We start from the raw sequence: 12,947 nt of genomic DNA on the forward strand, positions 1-12,947 counted from the left end.
TCCCGCATGTAGTGAGGTGCGCGTGCCTTTATAAAACCGGGTTACCAGAAGCGGAGATCAGTGAATTTACTGCAGCATCAAGCGGTGAAGGTAAGTAGGTGGGAAAAGGGGTGTGTGCAGTGATGTCTTTATTTTAAAGGATATACAGAATAATTTGCTATATTTGTAAAGTAAATAAATAAATGAAAATACCTTACATGCTGCCGCAGAGTAAATGCAGCATTAGGTTCTATCAAAATATGGCAGTGCAAGAAATGTACTCTCCGCAGTAAAATCATGCGCAACAAGCTTGTATTAAGTCATAACTGTATCTATTAGTGCATTTTCATTGTAAAACGCAAATACAACCGGAATGGCACAGACAACAATAAAAATAAGCATTAGCCTCTTAGGAAAAGAAGATAAGCTGCGAGGTCAGGACATTGGATTGTTTGCACTGCAGGATAATAACATCAGCAATGGGTTATATACAAAATATTTAGGTATGCTGCGTAAAACTGCAAACAATGTTTCTCGCTTTTTTTTTTTTGCAGGCTTATTTTATTGTAAAATTTGATTCTTACATTTTTAGGAAGCATCTCTGTCATCTCAAGGACTTCTCACGTCCGAGTACTGGGGCAATATTCCGCTAAAGGTCTCTGATATTGATGCTGGTTTTAAAACACATTTTTGTCTAAGCAGTGTTAGCATTGCTTTGCAAAGATGTTTAATATTGATCTAATTAACAGCTGCCTATTGTGAGATTTACTTTAGATTTTATAATTCAATATTGCTATAACCTAAATAATCCGAAAGTCAGATATATGAAATGGTTCCTGGATTATTTGTCACGTTCCCGTATGTTTTCCCGCATCAACCTATATTTAACGATTCCATTTCGCTGTTCAAAAGTGTCTAATAGGTGCACTGTGCAAAGATTTGTTTATCTGGTCCAAGCTGGTTTTAACAGCAGGACATGCAAAGAAAAATTAAATAAAAATATACTTGTTTTCTGCTATGTATGCGTTTTATAAATTGCACTTGTATTATATGAAAAATAAATAACGTAATTGAAAAAAATCGACTTTGCTAAAATGATAAAAAAATAAAAAAGCGAATGAAATGAAGTGGTACACTTCAAATCTTAATTATATTACTCGAGAAATGAATAGAACTGATATAAAATGAAATGCTTCCTGTTATTGTGATATCATATCAATTAGAATTGAAGAAGAGGCCTACAGGCTAAAAATAACCCCTTCAAGTGCTCCTGTGTTTCTCTCATTCTTGATTTGTGTCTGCACCTGCGGTGTATCCTGGGATCTTTCTGCATGTTTGAAGTCCTCCTCCTTCTACTCTGAAGCTGACGACAGTCAGGAGTCTTTGTTCCACTCGTCACTGTTTTATTTTAAATTCCTTGTACCATAGTGCACAGTGCAACACATCTATCTATCTATATATCTATCTGTGTAAATTGTGTTTTTTTTTTACTTGAGTAAAACAACAATCAATTAAACATTATGACTGCATCAGGTAGTTGAATTACATTTTATTTTCATTGTTCAGTTTTGTTTTTTATAGATCATTTGAAAGCCAGTTAAAAACACTGAAGTTAAATATGTATATTCTATATTCATTTTGTAGCTCTGACCTCTGGGTGACTTTGACTGTCCTTGAGTCTTCAATCCCCCTTCTTACTGGCAATCGAAGCACTGCTTCTCACTAATAATTTTATGGTTGGCAGTATTGGAGGAGATTATAGGGTGGGGGGTGATTGGCGGAAATGTATATGCACCTGATCTGATGGATAAGCACTCAGGAGTGTACGTGCTGGACGATGGGTTGAGCTTTGCTGCAGTGCTGATGCAGTCAGAGGAAGCTGTTCTGTATGGCGTCAAGCTGGTGGCGTACAGATGCACTGTTCATTACTGCGCACTGGCAGCTGGGGAGGGGGTTTGTAAAGGGGGTTTGATGTGGTGGGGGGTAGGAGGCAAACAGCAATGTCTGGAGCATAGAGTTCCACATGTTATTTTAGTTCCTTTTGGCTTCAGGTTGTTTCTTTCTGCACAGACATGAATGTTGCATTATCATATATCTTTTGGAATATTTTCATTTTAATTATGTGTGCAAAAAAAACTACCAGATATCTTGTAATCTGCTGGTTTTGTTTTGCTGTATGTTTATTATTTCCTAAATACATTTCATTGTTATATTGCTGTGTTCTGTATTCACTTTAAGAGTATTTAATATATACTGTAATGTGGTGATGTAGCTTGCTGTTGATCCTTCGGATCTGCTGACTCACCAGTTATCACTGCTTTTGTTACTGGCATCTAAGATAAAGAGGGTTAAATATGCATCAATGAATTTTTTAAAGAGAGGTTGATCCTTTGAGTTATGTGCTTAATCATCCCTAAACCCTAGAACAATACAGAGACAGCTGTGCAAAAATGTTTCAGGTGGCTGTTGTCTGAGGCTTGTAGTATGTGTCTTCTTTGTCATAGTCTGGCATGTTATTTTGATTGCTACAGCAACACCGTTAGGATCTGTGCACACATAAAATAATATTATGAAGTCATTCATCTCTTCATAAAAAGTGATATCTCATTACCTGGGGTTACATATTTAGAGTCTGGCATCCCTCAAATGTGTTATGCTGTGTTAGAATTGGTGGTATAGCTATCCTGACCTACTTCATTTCAAGTAACTAATCATTTTTTAATTCTGATCCACTAGGAAAATGGGCAAGGTAGGAGCCAGTCCTGGGCAAGGAATTGGCCTTCTACAATAAACATTGTCTTATGCATGCACTTTAATTAAATATAAATATGGATGGGCTTGAATAATGATGGCAACTTGAATCTAATTTCTTTTGCCCACAGCCTGTGTGTAAGTTTTAGAGGCACTGACTATGTGTCTGTTGTTTGTCATGCCCTCTTATTCACCAGAAATTGTTGACGGTCATTCACCACTTCTATTTAATTAATCACAAAATTTACAAAGACAGATGACCTTTTATCAATGTCCATTTATTAATGTAAAATTACATTAATTATTGTATTAATGTAATTGTATATATCCATTCTGGTGGTCATCGTTTAAGAGCATAATGGGAATGCATCATGACTCTTTGTGCATACTTGTAAATCATTACATGCGGCAACAAGAGAATTGGGAAACATTAGTATTAACTTATTTGATGGGCTGGATAGCACCTTCCATATCAGAGTCTTATGACAATAATTACAACCATCAACAAGTGGAAGCAAACCTATTCATTTTTTTGTGATAATTCAGATGTGTCTGAAAGGATACAGTGCACTGGTGGGCAGCTTCACTGACAATGTCCAGCTACGGAACTGAGTTGAAGCCTCTTAACTGATTCTATTCTTTGTTTATCCATCCATCCATTATCCAACCCTCTATATCCTAACTATAGGGTCACAGGGGTCTGCTGCAGCCAATCTCAGCCAACACAGGGCGCAAGGCAGGAAACAAACCCTGGGCAAGGCGCCAGCCCACCACAGTATTCTTTGTTTACCTATTCTATAACCTTCACCCACCCATCCATACATTTTCTGAAACTTCTGTGACCATTTTGACAACACAGGGGTGGTACTGGTGTGACTGCTTCATGCACAAGATAAGATGGGCATGAATTCGACAGTTCTTCGAGAAAACTCACAAAAACAGTTGAACTCCACGGGGACATTGACATGAAATTTACTTTGATGATCTTGAATCTCAGAGGCAGCAGCATTAAATAGAGCACCACTGAGCTGCCAGGGACTGCACTATTTTTTTTGTTTTGTTAATTCACATTAGTAAATAGTAGCTGACTGTACTGCGCATTTTTAATTCCTTAGATAGTCTCACTTCTCAGAGCACTTTCTTGGAACAGCAGTGGTATAGGATCATATTCTTTATTGGGTGAAAGCTAAACCTTAAAACTGAAATATGCATGAAGGTTAACAATTGAGTTTAAAGAGAAGAGGGACAGCAGAATGATCATATATAAAACACGGGCACTTCAGCACTTGATATTTATTTCTCCCAGGGATTACTAAGTGAAGTAGTTAAGCTGTTTTGATAAATATGCTTAGAGATAAAGACCAATGGTGGCACTCTCATTTACTGCAGTACTCACCAAGAGATATAGGCAGCTTGGTTCAGTAAAATTAAAAGTTAGAAACATCATCAAGATTCTTAGAATCATTAAAGCACTTTTTTCAGATTAATCTGTCTGATACATTGTGACAGCTTTGCCATCTGGGATTTCTTCAAGAAATGCATCAAGGAATCTGGTCCTTTCTAAATGCTGCATGTATGTAATGTGGAGGCTGCAGTATACTGAAGAGGATGTAAAAAAAAAAAAAAAAGAAAAATACTGGGGAGAGAGGGGGTTTGGTGGAGAGAGAGGAACCGGAGTAGACTGGATTGAGTTGCCATCATGATGCAGCAAGCTGAAGAGAGAAAAAAGAGAGCAGAGTGAAGAAGCCACTGATTTAGAAAATTGAGAAAGGCAGAAATATTTAAAGGATTTATTGAAAGAAAGTGTTACAAGGATACAAGGTGGATGAATGCTTATATACAATATACAGTTAAATAATAATGGGCATTAATTGTTATACCTGAGCATTAATGCCTAATTACATATTATTTGTATTACTTATTTGCAGTATGAAACTAAAATAATGACTAATTCCAATGAAAAATATATATAATGAGGTTTAATTCGGAACTGTAATTTACTCATCAAAAACATCAATAATAAAATATAGTAATAGTTAATTTTGTCTATCTATCTATCTATCTATCTATCTATCTATCTATCTATCTATCTATCTATCTATCTATCTATCTATCTATCTATCTATCTATCTATCTATCTATCATGCCATTAATTTTCCTCTAGTTTAGATGTGTTTGAAGTCAATTTATTTATTAATTAATTTTCTTACTCACTAGGCTGACCCGCCTTTTAAGGCGACCGACTTTTAAGTTGACCACTTCTTAAGGCAATTCAATATGTAGATCAATTTGGTATTTTATACAAACTCATTAATTTGGTTATATTGCATTTGAGCGGTATCACTTTAATACTCGTAGTTTCTTGTTATTTTTGTGATGAAATTTAAATTTTTTTTCTATATTGAGGTCGGCCTTTTGAACCCCCCTGATATTTACTACGCGGTGAGGCATTTGTACTCCATCAACATTAATTATTTCCAGAGACATAATTTTGTCTATTTTTCCAGCGCATCGCACACAAAAGCAAGGGAATGATGGGAGCACCAGAACTCTGCTCACATCATGTCGCTTCGTACCGCAAGCTGCAAGTAGTAAGTCTGTGATAACGGAATACCGCTACGCTTTCCACTCACGGGATGTAAGGACAATCCCGGCCGCTTTTATATAGTAAGAAAGAAGAAGAAGATATCGCACAGTCTGGAGTAGAAAATCATCTTTTACCTGGAAAAAAACGAAACTACAAATCCCATCGTGCATTGCAAAATGGACGGGGCGTGTGTGAAACTCCGCGCTGCGTAGCACTCACGGGACAGAAGGACAATCCCGACCGCTTTTATATAGAAGGATGAGTTTATCAATTAGCAGCCTGAACCAGGCTTTTGTAGCACTTGCTGTTTTTAGAAAAGAATATTTATTTTCAGGAAAGCTATCCAAACAGGAACAGCTTTGTATTATGTTCACTTTTGGACAGATTTAGAGCTACAGTTATGTAAATTAAGTTTATAGGTAGTCAAAGGAAACAAGGATTCTTTCTTCACCAGAACATTAATAGAAATTAGACCAAGCCAATACCCTAGATTAATACTTTCTTTAACCATTTGTTGTTGGGTTTACTCTGAGTTTTCCCTTAATATTTCAAAGTTTAGACATTTAATTCTGGGCAGCACTATTATTTAGAGCATGGCCGTTACAATTTCTTTGATTACGTGACATGCATATCATATGCCTTGCAATCGGGCAGCATCATCAAAATGGCGGTGCTCATGAAAACACCTACACAAAATAGAAAAAACAGGCAAAAGGCAAAAAAGACAATGTGCTGACATCAACAAAACAATGTTTAAATATGCTATCCATAAAAATGATAATATTGCACAAAAATATTTCTGAAAGAAATAATGTGGTTCTGATGGTTTCCTGACACTTTGTGAACCAGAGCTCATGCAAGAAGGACTTAGCTTTAATAGTTCTTTTGAAACTTGGTGAGATTAGTTAGTAGTCTGGTTTGGAACTAAACAAGTTCCGTCTTTCTTTCTTTCTTTCTTTCTTTCTTTCTTTCTTTCTTTCTTTCTCATTACACACTGTGCAGTCTCTCAGTTGATAATGTTGATGTTATTCCAAATTAATTCACATTTTTGCAAGTTAAATCATAAACTTTTGTATTTAAAACCTTAAATTACTATTTGGCCGCATATTTAAATTTAAAATAATAAATTGTTTAGTGCTATATTATACTGTATTTTTAATATTTTGGTTTGTGTTTACACCGGCCTTGTTCCTAATGCTACTAGAATAACTCACTGTGATGCTGTAATAGACTTGGTGGATTCACAAAATGGAAAGATGGGTAAATGGCTTTTTAATTGATAAACTGTTGTTATGTTGCACCTAAATAATTTTGAAAATGGCACAGTTGAAGCAGAAAAATCACTATAAACCAAATTGTGTTCCAAGAGACTGAACAAACAGACCAACATCAGATTTTCTGGTATTGACCATGTGAAAATGTAACTGCATTGATCAATCCCGTGTAATCTTCTACAGAGGAAGATGAAGGGCAGGCCACAGCTAAGAGGATTTATTTCTACCATCCAGCTGGAAGAAAAATCCCCCAGGCTGTCATCAGAGGACAAATCACTGTTCTGTTAATATCACTGATACTTTGAGCAAAAGTTGAAAAGCCAGGATCATTTCAGTTCATCATGCGCATCCCTAAAATGAACTGTGATTTCCAATCATTTAAAGGTATTGATTAGCTACAGTAAAGGAAGTGGCCCGTAAATTATTTGTGTATTTATAATTCATACACCTTAAATGGGCTACAGTTATGCTTTACTGAAAGGTTTCATAACTTGATTTTAAAAGTAAAGCTTATAAGATGACAATGTTTATGTGATTTCATACAATGCGGTGGCATTAGTTTCTCCACAATCCAATAAGAATTGATTAGCTTGGTGATATAATTAGATTTGTATAACAAGTTTGTGATAACAACCTTTGCTCTCATCTCGTTTAATTCTTGTTCCATTCCATACAACTATGGTGTCAAAGTGGCCAGTCTTCATTTGGAATGTGATATATGATGTGGTTCATTCTTTGACCGAGAAATATTAGGGTGTTTTTAGTCAGGTAAGAAGCCTGCTTAGTTGAAAGAAAATGAAGATCTTAGAGGCCAACATGGAAGGAACATCCATTATCCAACCTGCTATATCCTAATTAGAGGTCACGGGGGTCTGCCGGAGCAAATCCCAGCCAACACAGGGCGCAAGGCAGGAAACAAACCCCAGGCCGGGCATCAGCCCACTGCAGGGCGCACACACTAGGGAAAATTTAGGGTCGTCAGTACACCTAACCTGCATGTCTTTGGACTGTAGGAGGAAACCCACGCAGACAACATGCAAACTCCACGCAGGGAGGACCTGGGAAGCGAACCCAGGTCTCCTAACTGTGAGACAACAGCGCTACTCACCGCGCCACCAACAGTAGCTGAAAATGTACATTTTGTTACCTGCTTTTTAAGAAACACTTACTTAATTTTTAACCTTATTGACACAGATTATATGAGTGTTAGCAATAGGATGAAAAGAAAATGATGAAAAGGTAGGTTGTGTGGAGCAAATGAGTTAAACAGATTGAGTTTGGTATAGCAGTCTTTCATAGTGAACATTAACACAAATTAATTAAGTTAAAAAACTCAGGATATCAAAAAGGCACATGTTTAAGATGGAATATGAAGAACTCCCTGCTTGGAGTTTGCATGTTCTCCCCATGTCTGCGTGAGTTTCCTCTGGGTGCTCCGGTTTCCTCCCACAGTCCAAAGACATGCTGGTTAGGTGCATTGGCGATTCTAAATTGTGCTTGGTGTGTGTGTGGGCTGGTGCTCTGCCCGGGGTTTGTTTCCTGTGTTGGCTGGGATTGGCTCCAGCAGACCCCTGTGACTCTGTAGTTAGGATATAGATGGATGGATTCTCTTCACTTAATTAATAAAGTTGTAGGAGTAATCAGACACCCTGTGTTTGGGAGAAAACAGGTCTTGGATTTGTAGCCAGGAGTCAGAAACCCTAAACACTTTGTTACCCTGTAAACTAACACATTAAATCAAACTTAAAAACATGTTTTTGTAATACATATCAATTTGAATATCAACACCTCTCAGTGGTTCAGTGATTAATAATGCCCAGCACTGTCCCAGAAACCTCACTTGAACTTTCTGCCTCAGTCTGTGTGGGTTTTCGCCAGCACTCCAATTTCTTTCCACATATCAAAGCTGTGGAGGTTATGTCACTAGAATGTGGGCTGAGGGAATCTTCACTCTAGTATCCTCATGACCTGTCCACAACTGACTTCTACTTTGTGCCTGATGCTGTTGGGATAGCCCATCATCATCATCACATAAAGACTAAGCAAGTTCAGAAATATGAAATCTACCCCACTCTCTGATTTGTACATTTTAAAATATTTTTCACATTTTTATATTTAGATTATAGTATTTTTCATGAAATACAAACATACTGTCAAAAACACCAAACTCTCATAATGTATTCTTCTATATTCTGAACCTAGTATTTCAATCTCAGGGTTCATCATACCTGGGGTCTCATTTATTAAATGGTCGTAGAAACAAACCTGATCTTAAATTCAACTGATATGATTCTATGTTATATATACTATTCTGAAAATATACTGTGACAGATAGGGGGCGCTGTCGTCTCCTTGAACCCTCAGACCAGACGCCAGACACCAGATAAAAGTCTAATAATAATTTTTATTCAGACCAAAATGTGCACAAAGCACCCTCCACTCCACTATGCATTGTCCCTCTGCCACCCAACTCAGCCCAACCCTGGGATCTCCCACAGTCCTTTTTATAGTCCTTGACCCAGAAGTGTTTCTCTCTTTGTCCATGTGACTGGTAACACTTCCGGGTCAGATAAAAAAACTCCTTTTCTTCAACCCGGAAGCACATTATTTCTTCTGTCCATGTGACTAGGACGCACTTCCGGGTTGCAGGGAAAACAATTGATGTTCCTCCCTGCAGCACCTTCTAGCGGCCCCGTGGTATCCAGCAGGGCTGTGGATAAAAAACTCCATTTTCCATAATTCCCTGCTGGCATTCGGGGCACCTCCTTGCTGCAGGTAGGGCTCCATCTGGCGGCGTGGGGGTATTGGCCGGGATGACTGGCTGGCCATATATCACAATACATAGAGCCTTCTTTGGGCACATCCACCTGTAGACCACAGAACCCAGACTACTTTTGACCTCTTGTATTCTGCATTGATGCATTTTACGTAATTTATAGCTAGAGCTTCGTGGCGCTGGAAAGTGTTGTGTGTTGTGTGTAGGTCAAGATTACAAATAAAAATTGTATAAAAATATGCAATTCTACATGTGAACATGTGACAATAATTATGAACTGAAGTGATTGCATTGCAATGCATTATTTGTCAAATCAAAATCTACAATTTTGAAGGAGCCAATGCTGTTGGCAGCCTGAGTAAGTTTGCAATACAAGTCACCACTCAGTGTTATGCTCTTTCTGTGTCATAAATTGTGGACACTTAATAAGAACAATACTGAAGAAATTAAAATGAAAAGTAATATAGTTATACCCAGAAAATTAACAATGAGGCACCACAGACCAATTGCCAATATTTTAACATTTTTTAATAGTGCTTGCTTAGTTACTTTTCTGGAGAATATGGTAGAGAGAAAGAGAACGTATGAGGATGGAAGGTCTGAGTGAGTTAAACTAATTGTTAACTTTTACTGTTTCTTTCTGGTAGACATTTACATTAATTCCAATTATGTGATGAAGCAATTCCACTTTTTAGAGTTTGATATGAATATAGATTTATTATTTATAGCAATTTTACATTTATCTATTTGGCCCTGTTGGTATTATTCAAGGCAGTGTAACAACATTTGAGATACAATTGGTTACATTTCTTTTTGTTTTTTCAATTAGATTTTGGACAGGTCAAGCAACTTGTTCCTGGTCATATAGTGTCAGTAGCAGGACTTGAACCCACCACCTCAAAATTTGAAATCCAAAGCGTAGCCACTACACCACACTGCCCACCTAGCTTAAACCAGCTTTGAATGATTTTTAAATTATCTTTAGGGAATCCTATACCAATGTTGGTTAAAACTACCACAAGGATTCATGCAGTTACTGGTAGGCTGCTGCTTGCTCAAGTCTTTTCTCCCCCAGATGGGAGATTCCTCATGATTGTTAAAGACTTGTATGGAAGAAATAACCAACAAGAACATACAAATAAATTATGTTTCTCTGATATCAAGTGTGAAAACCTTAAACCAAAAGGAAAATATACAACCACATTAATATTAACACGTAAATCATGTAATATTGACATTGATATAGGCCAGCAGGATGACAATGCAACAGAAGGACTGTTTAATAAAAGCATGCGCAATACTTTCTGATACGCTGTTACACTGATTTTGCTGTGGACTACTGTATAATGAAACACCCACTGCTTGTATCTTATTATTTTAAATATCACTTAGTTAAAATGTGACATTCACTTCACTGATCTAACAGTGTCAATTACTAACTAGCTTAATGTGTTCAATGTACTTGTGTTCTGTTCTGTGTATTGTATTGTATTGACCCCCCTCTTTTTGACACCCCCTGCACGCCCAACCTACCTGGAAAGCGGTCTCTCTTTGGCCTGCCTTTCCCAAGGTGTCTTCCATTTTTTCCCAACAGGGGTTTTTTTGGGAGTTTTTCCTTGTCTTCTTAGAGAGTCAAGGCTGGAGGGCTGTCAAGAGGCAAGTCAAGAGTATTTATTGTCATTTCATCCATATACAGTAATACAGCATACAGTGAAAGAACACAACAGTCCTCTAGGACCATGGTGCTACATAAAACACAGGACTACGAAGAATCCACAACACATAACATAAAGACACATAATATATAACAAGGTGCATGTGAGTCAAATGTACAAACATGTGCAACCATGTGCAACACTGCAGAACAGAACACATACATCAGATATCAGACCAGTCCATGAGTGTTCAGGAGTCTGATTGCTTGGAGGAAGAAACTTGTTACACATTCTGGTGGTGAGAGCCCGAATGCTTTGGTACCTTTTTCCCAATGGCAGGAGTGTAAACAGTGAATGTGAAGAGTGTGTTAGATCATTCACAATGCAGGTGGCTTTAGGGAAGCAGCATGTGTTGTAAATGTCCATGATGGATGGAAGAGAGACACTGATGATCTTTTCAGCTGTCTTTATTGTCCGTTGTAGGGCTTTGCCATCCCTGGCCGTGCAATTTCCAAACCAGACAGTGATGCAGTTACTCAGGATGCTCTCTATGGTTCCTCTGTAGAATGTTGTTAGAATAGCTGGTGGAAGATGGGCTTTCCTCAGCCTACACAGGAAGTAACGCCACTGCTGGGCTTTCTTGGCTAAAGAGCTGGTGTTGTGGGACCAGGTGATGTTCTCTGCCAGGTGGACACCCAGGAATTTGGTGCTATTGACGACCTCCACAGTTGAGACGTCAATGTTCAGTGGCAGATGGTCACTCTTAGTCTTCATAAAGTCAACAATCATCTCCTTTGTTTTGTCTACATTCAGAGACAGGTTATTGGATTTTCACCAGTCTGTTAACTGGTGCACCTCCTCTCTGTATGTTGACTCATTGTTGTTGCTGATGAGACCCACCACAGTCGTGTCATCGGCAAATTTTATGATGTGATTCGAGCTGTGCCTGTTAAAGTCCATTGTGGCACTTCTTGTGTGACTTTGGGCCATACATACTGTAAATAAATGTTATTGTACATATGAGTAAAAATCTTTTTAAAAAAAGGAGTTAAATCATAGCACCAGAGTAGTTTGTTAACTTTGAGTTCTCTATGTACAGAGAATGTATTTTTCCAGATTGAGTTAGGCTTTTTCAATTATGAGCCATTATTGGCTACCAAGAGCCATCATTACTAACCTCTGCCAGGAGCTGCATCAAACTCTTGAAAACTCTTACACCCTGAATCACATTTTTCCAGTGGAGGCACAAGGTCTCTCTGTGCTGGGATTCCTTACGACTTGAAATGTTCGGAGAGAATCTGCGGACAGGTCAGAGGCATCTCGGTCTACTCTTAGTCATGTCTTGCCTTGGCTGCCTGATTTTGATTTTCTGCTTCTATTTAAGATTAGTAGAGCGTATTCCAGCAGCACTGGGCAGCACGTCAAAACTAGTACTGCTGGGCAATAGTCAATGATACATAAACATTACTCAGTCTATGCCAATCTTGAGTCATCAGTCAACTAAAATGGCATATTTTTGGGATGAAAATCCTTGAATCCTGGAAAGACTATTGTATGTGTTCATTGACAGCACATACATATTCCACAGAGTCGGTGACTAGGCCTGGAATAAAATCTTGGTCCCTGGATATGTAAAGCAGCAGTACTAAGGGCTGTACCACTTTGACACCCATTTAAGCCATCTGTTGATTTCCTACTTCCTGGAGAGCATTTCTGGAAGACAAACCCTTACACAAACTTGTCCACTGTCAGAAGTTTACAACTCTATGAGTTTGGACTATGAGAGGAAATAAAAGGTCATGTAAAAACTTATGGAGAACATATAAGCACCAAATAGTATCGAACAGGGATAGAGATATTGTCTGCGGTGTCATTGCAAGTTCATGTTTATGTATTTAACACATTTTCAGAGCATATTAAGAATG

General features: G+C 37.9%; 1 protein-coding gene across 1 annotated transcript in view; it reads left to right on the plus strand.

The window, feature by feature from the left end:
- The first annotated feature begins 4 nt into the window (after positions 1-4).
- The window catches only part of gapdhs (glyceraldehyde-3-phosphate dehydrogenase, spermatogenic), a 41,364-nt gene continuing 28,421 nt past the window's right edge, over positions 5-12,947 (plus strand). Inside the window, exon 1 of the mRNA XM_039773625.1 lies at positions 5-90. The gene's annotated coding sequence lies outside the window, so the exon portion shown is untranslated. The remainder of the gene's footprint in view (positions 91-12,947) is intronic.

This window comes from Polypterus senegalus, chromosome 12 (assembly GCF_016835505.1).
Source record: "Polypterus senegalus isolate Bchr_013 chromosome 12, ASM1683550v1, whole genome shotgun sequence".
In the NCBI taxonomy this organism is placed as follows: domain Eukaryota; kingdom Metazoa; phylum Chordata; class Cladistia; order Polypteriformes; family Polypteridae; genus Polypterus; species Polypterus senegalus.